At 40.7% G+C, this 13,381-nt stretch overlaps 1 non-coding gene across 1 annotated transcript; it reads right to left on the bottom strand.

The window, feature by feature from the left end:
• Window positions 1-13,045: 13,045 nt before the first annotated feature.
• On the bottom strand, window positions 13,046-13,137 carry LOC111763372 (small nucleolar RNA SNORD14). Its single transcript, XR_002796249.1, has one exon. It is a non-coding gene; the product is annotated as a small nucleolar RNA SNORD14 (small nucleolar RNA).
• Window positions 13,138-13,381: the final 244 nt, after the last annotated feature.

Genomic DNA, 13,381 nt, shown 5'->3' with positions numbered 1-13,381 from the left:
TCCATTTCCAATAGCAACAAAAAGACTCAAATACCTAGGAAACAGTTTAACCAGAGAAGTACAGGACCTACATGCAGAAAACTACAAAATCATGCTAAAAGAAAGCAGTGAATACCTAAACAAATGGAAAGACATTCTGTGTTCATGGATTGGAAGACTAAAGATCATGAAGATGTCAGTCCTACCCAAACTGATTTATAGATTCAATGCAATACCAATCAAAATTCCAACAGCCTACTTCACAGACGTAGAAAATTTCTGTAATTTTAGAAAAATTACTAAATTCATTTGGAAAGGAAAGTGCGTCCCAATAGCCAAAAGCATTCTAAAAAAGAAGAGCAACATGGGAGGAATTTCACTACCCTACCTTGAAATATATTACAAAGCTAGAGTGGTCAAATCGGCACGGTACTGGCATAAAGATAGACACATCAATCAGTGGAACAGAATTGAGAGTCCCGAAATAATGCCTCACCTTTAAGCCAACTGGTTTTCAACAAATCTACCAAAGCCATGTTAATGGGACAAAATAGTCTCTTCAACAAATGGTGCTGGAAGAACTAGATATCCATAACCAAAAGAATGAATGAGAACCCCCTATCTCACTCCCTACACAAGAATCAACTCAACATGGAACAAAGACCTAAATATAAAAGCCAGCACCATAAAACTATTAGAAGAAAATGTAGGGAGACACCTTGTGGTAGGTGCTGGTTTCTTGGACCTTATACCCAAAGCAGAAAAATACAAGTGTTGGAGAGGATGTGGAGAGATAACAACACTTATTCACTGTTGGTGGGAATGCAGAATGGTACAGCCACTGTGGAGGTCTGTTTGGTAGTTCCTAAAGAAGTTGAATGTAGATTTGCCATGTGACCCTGCAATACTACTATTGGGCATATACCCAGAAGAACGGAGAGAAGTGACATGAATAAACATCAGCACACCTCTGTTCATTGCAGCGTTATTCAGGATTGCCGAAAGTTGGAAACAACCCAGGTGTCCATCAACTGATGAATGGAGAAACAAACTGCAGTGTAGTCACATGATAGAATATTATGTAGCTGTAAAAAGAAATGAAGTAAAAGCAAGGATGAACCTGGAGGACATTATGTCGAGTGAAGCAAGCCAGACACAAAAGGACAAATACCATATGATTGCATTACTATGAACTAAATATATTGTATAACATATTGTTTGATTCCATTTATATAAAATGTAAATACAATTCAATTTATAAAGATAAAAAAAGAATTTTTGTAGTTGTGCTCATGAGGGATACTGGTTGAAATGTTTTTCTTGTAATCCCTATCAGATTTTAATAGCGAAATTGAGAAGTACTTCCTCCACCTCTGTTTTCTGAAAGAGTTTGTGGGAAATTGGTATTATTTCTTCCTTAAATATTTGATAAAATACATCTCTGGGGAAATGGATATGGTTCAACTAATTGGGCTCCCGTCTACCATATAGGAGGTCCAGGGTTTGATGCCCAGAGCCTCCTGGTAAGGGCAAACTGGCCCATGTGGCAAGCTGGCCTACGTAGAGTGCCAGCCCATGCAGGAATGCCACCCTGCACAGGAGTGTCGCCCTGCATGGGAATGCTGACCAGCACAGGAAAGCCACCCTGCACAGCAGTGCTGGCCGACGTGGAGAGCTGGTGCAGCAAGATGACGCAACAAGAGACACAGAGGAGAGAAAATAAGAAGACACAGCAGAGCAGGGAGTTGAGGTGGCGCAAGAGAGTAATCACCTCTCTCCCACTCCTGAATGTCCCAGAATGGGTTCCTGGAGCTGCCTAATGAGAATATAAGTGGACACGGAAAAACACACAATAAATGGACACAGAGAGCGGACAACGGAGTAAGGGGGGGAAGGGGAGAAATAAAAATAAAGTAAATCTTTTTTTTTTTTTTAAAGATTTATCTAATTTCCCCCCCTCCCCTGGTTGTCTGTTCTCTGTGTCCACCCGCTGCATCTTGTCTCTTTGTCCGCTTCTGTTGTCGTCAGCGGGAAGTGTGGGCGGCGCCATTCCTGGGCAGGCTGCACTTTCTTTTGCGCTGGGCGGCTTTCCTCACGGGCGCACTCCTTGCGCGTGGGGCTCCCCCACGCGGGGGACACCCTTGCGTGGCACGGCACTCCTTGCGCGCATCAGCACTGTGCATGGCCAGCTCCACACGGGTCAAGGAGGCCCGGGGTTTGAACCGCGGACCTCCCATATGGTAGACGGACACCCTAACCACTGGGCCAAAGTCCGTTTCCCAATAAAGTAAATCTTTAAAAAAATACATCTCTGAAGTCATCTGGAGAATTTTGTGGAGATTAAAAAAAAAAAATTCAGTTTCTTTGTCAGACTTCTATTTCATCTTGTCCATTTTAGTAATTTTTGCCTTTCAAGGAATTTTCCATTTCATCAAACTGTTGAATTTTTATTTTCCTCTTATAAAGATTTATTTTTTCTTTATTTCTCCCCACTTCTCCCACTCTGTTGTCTGCTCTCTGTGTCCATTCGCTGTGTGTTCTTCTGTGTCTGCTTTTATTCTTGTCAGTGGTATGGGATCTGTGTCTCTTTTTTGTTGCGTCATCTTGTTACATCAGCTCTCCGTGTGTGCGGCGCCACTCCTGGACAGGTTGAACTTTCTTTTGTGCTGGGCGGCTCTCCTTATGGGGTGCACTTCTGGCATGTGGGGCTCCCCTACATGAGCGTGTCAGCACTGCAGGTGGGCCAGCTCCACGCGGGTCAAGGAGGTCCTGGTTTGAACCGTGGACCTCCCATGTGGTAGGCGGATGCTCTCTCCATTGAGCCAAGTCTGTTTCCCTGTAATTTATTTTAAATCACTCCTTTTTTATATAATCATTTGTAGGTATAAATTTTCTTCTAAGCATTGTTTAACTGTATCACTCAAGTTTTGATATATTTTCATTCAGTTAGGAATAATTTCTAATTTTCTTTGTGATTTATTCTTTGACCCATGCATTACTTAGAAGTCTGTTTTTAATTTCCAAATATTCTGTGATTTTCTAGACATGATATTATTGATTACTAACTTACTTTGGAGCCTTAGAACATACTCTGTAAGATTTCAGTCTTTTGAAATTTATTGAGACTTGCTTTATGGCCAAGCATATGGTTTATCCTGGTGAATGTTCATCATGTGCTCTTGAAATAATAAGCATTCTGTTTGTTGTTTGTAATGTTCTGTAAGTGTCATTTATATAAAGGTGGTTGATAATTGTAGCAGTTTGATATAATTGATGAATTCCAAAAAGAAATATTGGATTATGCTTGTAATCTGATCTGTACCTGGGCATGACTGAGTTATGATTAGGGCAGATAAAAGGCTTGGCGAAGAACAGAGTTGAGGGCTTTTAATGTTGGAGTTTTGATTTTGGAGTTTGATGCTCCAGAATTAAACTGGAGCCCTGGGAAGTCAGCACGCAGAGGAAAGAGAACCCAGCCCCAGCAAGGAAGGAACCTTGAAGCCAGAGTAAAGCCCCAGGAACACAGGAACCCAGGAAGCCTGAGCCCTCGCAGACATCGGCAGCCATCTTGCTCCAAATAGACTTTGGTGAGGGAAGGAGATCATGCTTCATGGCCTGGGATCTGTAAGCTCCTACCCCAAATAAATACCCTTTATAAAAACCAACCAATTTCTGGTATTTTGCGTCAGCACCCCTTTGGCTGACTAATACAAGAATGTTGTCAGATCTTCTGTGTACTTGCTGATTTGAGTGTTGTTGGTCTATCTGTTACTGAGATAAAGTTGAAGAGAGAGCTTTTTATATGAGTTTATATTTGTCTATTTCTCTCTTCATTTCTGTCCATTTTTTAAAACCTTTTTTCTTCTCCCTGAGATGGCTCCTTTGTCTATTTGCTTGTAATTTTTGCTCATTGTCCTTTTCTTTCTTCTTTTGGAGGCACCGGGAACCAAACCCAGGAACTCCCACTAACTATAGTCTTTTTCTTATATTTGGTGTATTATTTCCACTTACAATTTTTCTAAAGTGTTCAAGCAATAGCATTTGGTATAATCACCGCATTGCGCATTCATCACTTCAATCAATATGAGAGTATTTTCATTATTCAAAAAACACCCAAAAACCAACAACAAAAACAAACCACTATCATACCCCTATGTTAGTGCAATGAATTACAAATCCTATGATGTGCTTTCACCATTTCTATTCATTTCAAAACATTTCCAAAGAATGTTTTACAAATTCTGCACAGATTAAACCTCAGCTTTCCATTCTCTAACCATATTCTTTTTCTCTGGTGATTTATAGTCTAGCTTTTAACTCCATGAATTTGTTCATTTTATTTAGTTCATAATAGTGTAGCCATACCATATTTGTCCATTTGTGCCTGGTTTGCTTCACTCAACATAATGCCCTCCAGGTTTATCCATGTTATCATATCCTTCACGACTTCATTTCTTCTTACAGCCTCATAATATTCCATCATGTGTATATACCACAGTTTGCTTCTCCATTCATCAGTTGATGGACGCCTAGGTTGTTTTCCTCTTTTGGCAATCAAGAAGAATGTCTCTGTGAGCATCAGTGTGCAGATGTCTGTGTCATGCTCTCAGTTCTTCTGGATAAATGCCTGATGCAGTATGGCCAGGTCACAAGATAGATCTCTATCTCACTTCCTTAGGAACCACCAAACAGAATTCCACAGTGGTTGTACCATTCTACATTCCCGCCAGCAGTGAATAAGCATTCCTATTTCTCTACATCCTCTCCAACACATGTCGTTTTCTGTTTTGTTAATAGTGGCCATTCTAGAGGTATAAAATGATACCTCACTGTAGCTTCGATTTGCATTTCCCTAATAGCCAGTGATGCTGAGCATTTTTTTCATGTTAATTTCATCATTTGTATTTCTTCTTTAGAAAAATGTCTATTCAGGTCTTTGACCCTTTTTTTTTTTAAGATTTGTTTATTTATTTCTCCCCTCCTCATTATTTTGTGCTTGCTCTCTGCTCTTTGTGTCTCCTCTTCTTCTTTTTAGGAGGAAACAGGAACCAAAGTTGGGGTCTCCCATGTGGGAAGGAGGTGTCCAATTGCTTGACACAACTCCCTGCTTGTGTCTCTCGTGTCTCCTTGTTGCATCATTTTGTGTTGTTGGCTCATGTCATCAGCTCGCCATGCTAGCCTGTTGCACCAGCTCACTGTCTTGCTCATCCTCTTCAGGAGGCACAGGAACTGAACCTGGGACCTCCCGTGTGGTAGACGGAGCTCAATCATGTGAGCCACATCTGCTTCCCTCACCATTTTTTTTTTAAGATTTATTTTATTTATTTCTCTCCCCTCCAACCCCCTGTTGTCTGCTCTCTTGTGTCCATTCGCTGTGTGTTCTTCTGTGTCCACTTGCATTCTCTGCGGCACTGGGAATCTGTGTCTCTTTTTGTTGCATCATCAGCTCTCCGTGTGTGCAGCGCCACTCCTAGGCAGACTGCGCTTTCTTCATGTGGGGAGGCTCTCATTATGGGGCGTACTCTTGTGGGTGGGGTGCCCCAAACAGAGGGCATCCCTGCATGGCATGGAACTCTAGGTGCATTGGCAACGCTACATGTGGGCCAGCTCACCACATGGGCCAGGAGGCCTTGGGTTCAAACCCTGGACCCTCCTATCTGGTAGGCAGATGCTCTATCAGTTGAGCCACATCTGCTTCCCACCATTTTGTTTTGACCACTGTAGCTTTATAATACACTTCAAGGTCAGGGAGCATGCACCTTCTGACCTTGCTTGTCCTTTTTAGGATGTTTTGGTTATATTCAGGCAACTTTCCCTTCCAAATAAATTTGATAATTGATTTTAAACAAGCCAATTTCATTGATACAGATTTTTTTTTAAGATATATTTTTTATTTCTCTCTCCTTCCCCCTCTTGTCTGCTCTCTGTGGCCATTTGCTGTGTGTTCTTCTGCGTCCACTTCCATTATTCTGTGGCACTGGGAAATTGCATCTCTTTTTTTTCCCTGTCACATTGCTGTCTTAGCTCTCCATGTGTGTGGTGCCACTCCTAGGCAGGCCGCCCTTTTATCACCCAGGGTGGCTCTCCTTGCAGGGTGCACTCCTTGTGCGGGGATGCCCCTGTGTGGCACAGCACTCCTTGTGCCCAGTAGTGCTGCACGTGGCTCAGCTCAGCACACGGGTTAGGAGGCCCTGAGATCCAACCCTGGACCCTCCATATGGTAGACAGACGCTCTTTCCATTGAGCCATGTCTGCTTCCCAGATACATATTAATAAAACATACAATTCAAACAAAGTGTACAATCAATGGTATTTGGTATAATCACATAGCTGTGCATTCATCTCTTCAATCATTATTAGAGCATTTTCTTTTTTTAAATAATAATAATACACAAAAAAACAGACAAACAAAAAACAAGAAAATTCTTCACTTCCATATCTCTCCATGTTCCCCAGCCTTTTGTAGCTGCTATTTCCGGCTATTCTTGCATATTTGTTTATTTATTTTTGGTTTCTTATTTTGAAAATATATTTAGGAGGTACTGGGAATTGACCCAGGACCTCATACAGAGGAAGAAGGTGCTCAACAACTGAACTACATCCATTCCCCCATGAGAGTTAGTTTTTAAAACTGTTTGGTTGTTGTTTGTTTTTTTAGAATGTACTGGGGATTGAACCCAGGACTTCGTTCATGGGAAGTGGGCACTCAACTACTGAGCTACATCTGCTCCCTTGTTTTTTTATTATTAAGCAGTTTTATTGAGATATATTCACATACCTTATGATCTATCCAAAGTGTATAATCAATGATTTTTAGTATAATCACAATGTTGTGCATTCATAACCACAAAAGAGGGGTTATTTTTGAACTCTCAATTCTGATCGATGTGTCTATCTTTATGCCAATTCCATGCTGTTTTGACCACTGTAGCTCTATATTATGTTTCAACGTCAGGTAGTGAAATTTCTCCCACATCACTCTTCTTTTTTAGAATGCTTTTGGTTATTCAGGTACACTTTCCCTTCCAAATGAATTTAGTATTTGTCTTTTCCTTCTATTCCTATCTTTTGAAGTGTTTTTATGAAGGATGTGTTTTTTTCCCTTCAAGTTGTTAATGTGGTGTATTACATTAATAGAATTTCTTATGCTTTCATGCTAATGTGCTGGAGGTGCAGTTAATGTTGGGGTTTAAGATATATTTAGGGGATTTGAATCTCTGGACTGACAATGTGATAGCCAGGTCCTGAGCCTCAACAGACTCCAGCACCTACAATCTGATCTATTGGACGATGGGTATGGGGAAAGGCAGGAAGAGATGAGAGGTGGAGGCGTCTTTGGGACATGGAGCTGCCCTGGATGGTGCTTCAGAGGTAATCACCGGACATTGTAAATCCTCACAGGGCCCACTGGATGGAATGGAGGAGAGTATGGGCCATGATGTGAACCATTGTCTATGAGGTGCAGAGGTGCCCAAAGATGTACTTACCAAATCCAATGGATGTGTCATGATGATGGGAACGAGTGTTGTTGTGGGGGGGAGAGGGGGGGTGGGGGGGTGGGGTTGAATGGGACCTCACATATATATTTTTAATGTAATATTATTACAAAGTCAATAAAAAAAAAAAAAGAAAAAAAAATAGAATTTCTTATGTTAAACCACAGTTGCACACCAGGAATAAATCCCACTTGGTCATGCTGTTGGATTCTATTTGCAGGTATTTTGTTTATAAAATTTGCATCTATGTTCATCAGAGAGATAGGTATGTACTTTTCTTTTCTTTTTTTAAAGTAGGTTTTGGGAATTGAACCCAGGGCCTTGTACATGGGAGGCAGGAGCTCAATCACTGAGCTACATCCGGTCCCCAATAAGAGGACGTTTTTTCATTTGTTTGTTTCCTTGTTCTGTTTTTGGAGGTACTGGGGATCAAACCTGGGACCTTGTATGTGGGAAGCAGGCACTCAACCACTTGAGTTATAATCTGCTCCCCAACTTTCTTTTCTTTCTTCATCTTTCTTGTAGTGTCTTCATCTGACTTTGATATTAGGATAATATTGCCTTCATAAAATGTATTGGGTAATTTTTCTTCCTCTTCAATTTTTTGGAAAAGTTTAAACAGGTTTGGTATTAACTCTTCTTGAAATGCTTAGTAGAATTCATCTGTAGGGAAGCGGACTTGGCCCAATGGATAGGGGGTCCGCCTACCACATGGGAGGTCCGCGGTTCAAACCCTGGGGCTCCTTGACCCATGTGGAGCTGGCCCATGCGCAGCGCTGATGCAGGCAAGGAGTGCCCTGCCACTCAGGGATGTCCCCCACATAGGGGAGCCCCACACACAAGGAGTGCGCCCTGTAAGGAGAGAATGTGCAGCCTGTCCAAGAATGATGCCGCACACATGGAAAGCTTACACAAGATGACACAACAAAAAGAAACACAGAATCCCGGTGCCACTGATAAGGATAGAAGCGGTCACAGAACACACAGCAAATGGACAGAGAGAGTATACAACTGGGGTGGAGAGAGGGGGAGAAATAAATTTAAAAAAAACAAAAAAACAAAAAAACAATAAAAGTATTCACCTGTGAAAGCCAACTGGTCCTGGACTTTTCTTTGTTGGAAGGTTTTTGATGAAAGATTCAATCTCTTTAAATGTGATTGGTGTGTTAAGTTCTTGTCTTTCTTGTAGGGTCCATGTAGGTTTTGTGTGCATTTCTAGGAACTTGTCCATTTTATCTAGGTTGTCCTAGTTTGTTGGCATACATTTTCTCATACTATCCTCTTATGGTCCTTTTTATTTCTGTGGGGCCATTTGTAACTTCATCCCTTTACCTTCTGATTTAATTTATTTGCATTGCCTTTCTCTTTTGCTTTCTTAGTCTAACTAGGGGTTTGTCAATTTTATCGATCTTCTCAGAGAATCAGTTTTTGGTTTTGTTGATTTTCTCTACTGTTTTTTCTTCTCAATTTCATTTATTTCTGCTCTAATCTTTATTATTTCTTTCCTTCTGCTTGCTTAGGGATTGGTTTGCTGTTCATTTTGTAGTTTCTGCAGTGTTCAATTAGATGTTTGATTTTAGCTCTTTTCTTTTTTTTTTTTAGGAGATACTAAGGATTGAACTCAGGACCTACCTCGAACATGGGAAGCAGGTGCTCAACCACTTGAGCCCCCTTCTCTTTTAATATAGCTATTTAGGGCTATAAATTTCCCTCTCAGGACTGCCTTTGCCGTATCCTATAAGTTTTGGTAAGTTGTGTTCTCATTTTCATTCATCTCAGTATATTTATTAATTTCACTTGCTATTTCTTCTTTGAACCATTGATTATTCAGGAATATCTTGTTCAGCCTCTACACATTTGTGATTTTACCTCTGTCCTGTCTACTATTGGTTCCCAATTTAATTCCATTATGATCTGAGAAGGAACTTTGTATAACTTCAATTTTTTATATTTATTGAGACCTGCCTTGTGACCTAACATGTAGTCTATCCTGGAGAAAGATCCATGGACATTTGAGAAGAATGTATAACCTGCTGAGGTTGGATGCAAGGTTCTGTATATATCTCTTAGGTCTAGTTCATTTATCATATTGTTCAAATTCTGTTTCCTCGTTGATCTTCTGTCTAGCTGTTCTGTCTCATGATGTGAGTGGTGTGTTGAAGTCTCCAATGCTTATTGTAGAGATATCTGTTTCTCCCTTCAGTTTTGCCAGAGTTTGACTCATGTCTTTTGGGGCACCCTATTTAGGTGCATAGATATTTATGACTGTTATACCTTCCTGGTGGATTGTACCTTTTATTAGTATACAATGGCCTTCTATGTTGCCTATAACTTTTTTGCATTTAAAACCTATTTTGTCCAATATTAGTATAGATACCTCTGCTCTTTTTTGGTACGTTTGCATGGAGTATCTTTTTCCAACCTTTCACTTTCAGCCAGTGTGTATCCCTAGGTCTAAGGTGAGTCATTTGTAGGCAAAACATGGATGGCTCATGTTTTTTGTCTTTTTAAAAATTTATTTTGTACATTTAATAATTGAAAATATAAACAATTTAAAAAGAAAAAGAAAACACAGTTGAGTAAAAACATATATTTCTCAATTATATGTTTTGGATACATGTGAATTTTTATATGACTCATACAATATGTTACACAATATATTTGGTTCATAGTAACCCAATCGTACAGTATTTGTCCTTTTGTGTCTAGCTTGCTTCACTCAACATAATGTCCTCCAGGTTCATTCATGTTAGTTTAAGCTTTTTTTAATCCATTCTGTCAGCCCATATCTTTTGATTGGGGAATTTAATCCATTCATATTCTAATTCACCATTTTGCTGTAGCGATTCTCTTTCTTTCTCCCTCTCTCTTCTGGGCAACGTCTATCCTTCCTCTGTTGCCCTAAATCCTAGAAGACTTCTTTTCCAGGCTGTTTCTGCCTGTCTTCTAGCTATTTTTCTGGGAGAGAGTGAGTCCCACATCTCTCTAATCTGCCATCTTCCTGGACATCCTCCCATTCTATTTTGAACTCATGACAATCAGGTTTTAAACCACATTACTGGAAGTGAATATAGCTTATGGGTTGCACACCTGCTTCCCGGGTCTGAGATCCCAGGTTCACTTCCCAGTACCTCCTTAAAACAAACAAATAAGCAAAAAACTAACTTTCATTGGGGAGCCAATGTTGCTCAGAGGTTGAGCCCATCATTCCCATGTATGGGGTCTTGGGCTCAATCCCCAGGACCTCCAAACAAAACCAAAACCACCACATTACTTCACCAAAACTGCTCCTACTGGAACCTAAGGATCTCCCTATATTGAATTCAGAGGCAATTCTCAATTCTCATCTTATTTGATTACAAGGAGGGAACCAGCCATAATCAAAATAACTCGAAAGTCCCATATTACGATAAAAATTCAGCTAACATGAAAGTTGTTTAATGTTTAACTCCTTTGAATAAACATCATAAAGCTTTTTATAGATATTGTTATACTCCTATTTGTTTTTCTAAACACTGTTATTACTTTTGTTTGAAATTTATATTTGACCTCTCTTCTAATGTCTGTTATCAGTATATGTTTCCAATAACTTTTCTGAAGATTGCTAATTAATGCTAAGTTCCACCTTTTCCTTACCTGCTAAGCATCAAATGTCATCTTTCATGCTAGTGTCACGAGGCCCCCTCCTTCTCCACTTAGAATCAAGCAAATAATGGAGTGGGTATTTAGTATATTCATGTATATAAACAAAGGCCTCTAAGTGTAATTATTTTTTTATTTCCCCCCCGCCCTCCCGTTTGTCTGCTCTCCAGGTTCATTCGCTGTGTGTTCTTCTCTGACTGCTCCCATCCTTATCAGCGGCACCGGGAATTTGTGTTTCTTTTTGTTGTGTCATCTTGTGTCAGTTCTCCGTGTGTGCGGTGCCAACCCTGGGGACGCGGAACTTTCTTAGGCCCTGGCCGGGAAGCATTTTGATTGCCTACTGTATTGTAGTTCTTATTAATGACAGGATTTTCCTTTCTAATTTGTTGCTTTGTTGCTTTTTAGCTCATTTCTTTTTCTGTTGTTTTTTCCCCCACGGAGGCACTTTATTTGCAAGTATATTTTTCATCCCTAGAAAAAGAAATCCCAGAATCTTTCCTCCTGCGTGTTTCTGTCTCCTTCTTGTGGTCCATGATGCTAGCTAGCTGAGGTCATCAGAACAATGAAACCAAACTGATGGGATGGGAACAGATTAGTCTGCCCTTTTTCCAGATCTTTGAGTTCCACATCAAATCTAGGTCGAATCACTCACACTTGTTTAACTTGCCTGTGAGGGTCACAACAATTTTCCCAGCTCTGTGGTCATCAAGGATTTCAAATTTGCCAATGTACGCATGCTTCATCATCACAGTCAGAAACCTGGTGTTGACTTTGGAGCACGGCCTGATAAGTACCTGGCATTTGCCTCTCTTCTCGGCATTGCTGGTGCTCTTGAGAGCATTGGCCAGGTCATCCATGTGCACCATTGCGGCGGCACAGAAAGACGGCCAAGAGAGAGCTATGGTGTTTTTTTCACAGCAGTTTGGCATATTCCTGGAAGGATCTGGAGCCCAGTGGAGTGGCTTTCAGGACTTGACCAAGTGTGCATATGGTGAAACACTTGGTGTCTTAATTCTTTGGCTGCTGAGGGATGCTGTGGCTAAACTCCATACGTGAGCTGTTTTCAGAAGCGTGTTTTCATGTAGGAACACTAAACTGAGCCTCTTTGTCTGCGTACCTGTCAGATTTTCTAGCCCCTATATATACATAATATATATATTAGAGGAGTTGTAGGTTTATGAAAAATTATGCAGAAAGTAGAGTTCCCAGATACTATCCCCCTGACACACACATTTTCCCCCTTTATTAACATTTTGCTTTAGTATGGTACACTAATGCAACTGATGAGCCAGTATTATAATATTATTAACTAAATTCCACACTTTACACTAGGATTCACTCTTTATGTGTTGTACTTTTATATGTATTGTTTTTGTTTTTTTTTTCTGGGGGAAAGGAGACAATGTTTTATTAGCAAATATTCCCCCCACACATCTAGAACCTTTCCTAGGACACATGCTCAATATAACTTTATACATTAAGAGCCTGGGTTAAGATAATAGAAAGCGGGAAACGGACTTTGGCCCAGTGGTTAGGGCGTCCGTCTACCACATGGGAGGCCCGCGGTTCAAGCCCCGGGCCTCCTTGACCCGTGTGGAGCTGGCCCATGCGCAGTGCTGATGCGCGCAAGGAGTGCCGCGCCACACAGGGTGTCCCCCGCGTAGGGGAGCCCCACGCGCAAGGAGTGCACCCATAAGGAGAGCCGCCCAGCGCGAAGGAGGGAGCAGCCTGCCAAGGAATGGCGCCGCCCACACTTCCCGTGCCGCTGACGACAACAGAAGCGGACAAAGAAACAAGACGCAGCAAAAAGACACAGAAAACAGACAACCGGGGGAGGGGAGGGGAGTTAAATAAATAAAAATAAATCTTTAAAAAAAAAAAAAAAAGATAATAAAAAGCAAGGCCTTGGCTACTCCACGAAACCTTGGTCACTCAGACATCCAAGGAAGGAAGGTACCTATGCCAACACAAGTTAAATTCTGGTGGAAACTGCGAATGTTTGGACAATTCATCATTGTGATATGTATTGTTATAGTTGTTGCTGTTTTAAATTTTTTGTTTTGGTAACACCTAAAACATAAAATTTCCCATTTTAACCACTTTCAAGTATATAATTCAGTGGTGCTAATTGCATTCACAATTTATACTACCATCATCACCATTATCAGAACTTTTCCATCACCCTAATAAAAACTCTGCTTCTAATAAGTATTAACTTGTTTTCCAATGCATATTTGACCTCTTTAAATGTATATTTTTCATTC

Source organism: Dasypus novemcinctus, chromosome 20 (assembly GCF_030445035.2).
Source record: "Dasypus novemcinctus isolate mDasNov1 chromosome 20, mDasNov1.1.hap2, whole genome shotgun sequence".
In the NCBI taxonomy this organism is placed as follows: Eukaryota; Metazoa; Chordata; class Mammalia; order Cingulata; family Dasypodidae; genus Dasypus; species Dasypus novemcinctus.
The sequence above is the reverse complement of the archived record's forward strand: the minus strand, read 5'-3'. Positions and strand labels throughout refer to the sequence as shown.